Raw genomic sequence first — 201 nt, forward strand, 5'->3', positions numbered from 1 at the left:
TTTTGTTATCAAGTGGAGTATAGAAGCTACAATGAACCCGAAACAAGGAAGGTTCGGAAAAATTTTGCACTAAAAAGCATAATTTTTCTCCCTTTTTACATATTAGGTGACTGTTTTATATAATTAAATCCAAGAGAAACATAAGTCATTTGATCTAATCTTTGTAAATGAAAAGAATCAAGTAACGAAGGAGGGAGAAGA

At 30.8% G+C, this 201-nt stretch overlaps 1 protein-coding gene across 1 annotated transcript in view; it reads right to left on the reverse strand.

The window, feature by feature from the left end:
- The window catches only part of LOC122093783 (CBL-interacting serine/threonine-protein kinase 23-like), a 7,883-nt gene that overhangs the window by 6,609 nt on the left and 1,073 nt on the right, over positions 1 to 201 (reverse strand). The window lies entirely within an intron of this gene.

This window comes from Macadamia integrifolia, chromosome 11 (genome assembly GCF_013358625.1).
Source record: "Macadamia integrifolia cultivar HAES 741 chromosome 11, SCU_Mint_v3, whole genome shotgun sequence".
NCBI classification, from domain to species: Eukaryota; Viridiplantae; Streptophyta; class Magnoliopsida; order Proteales; family Proteaceae; genus Macadamia; species Macadamia integrifolia.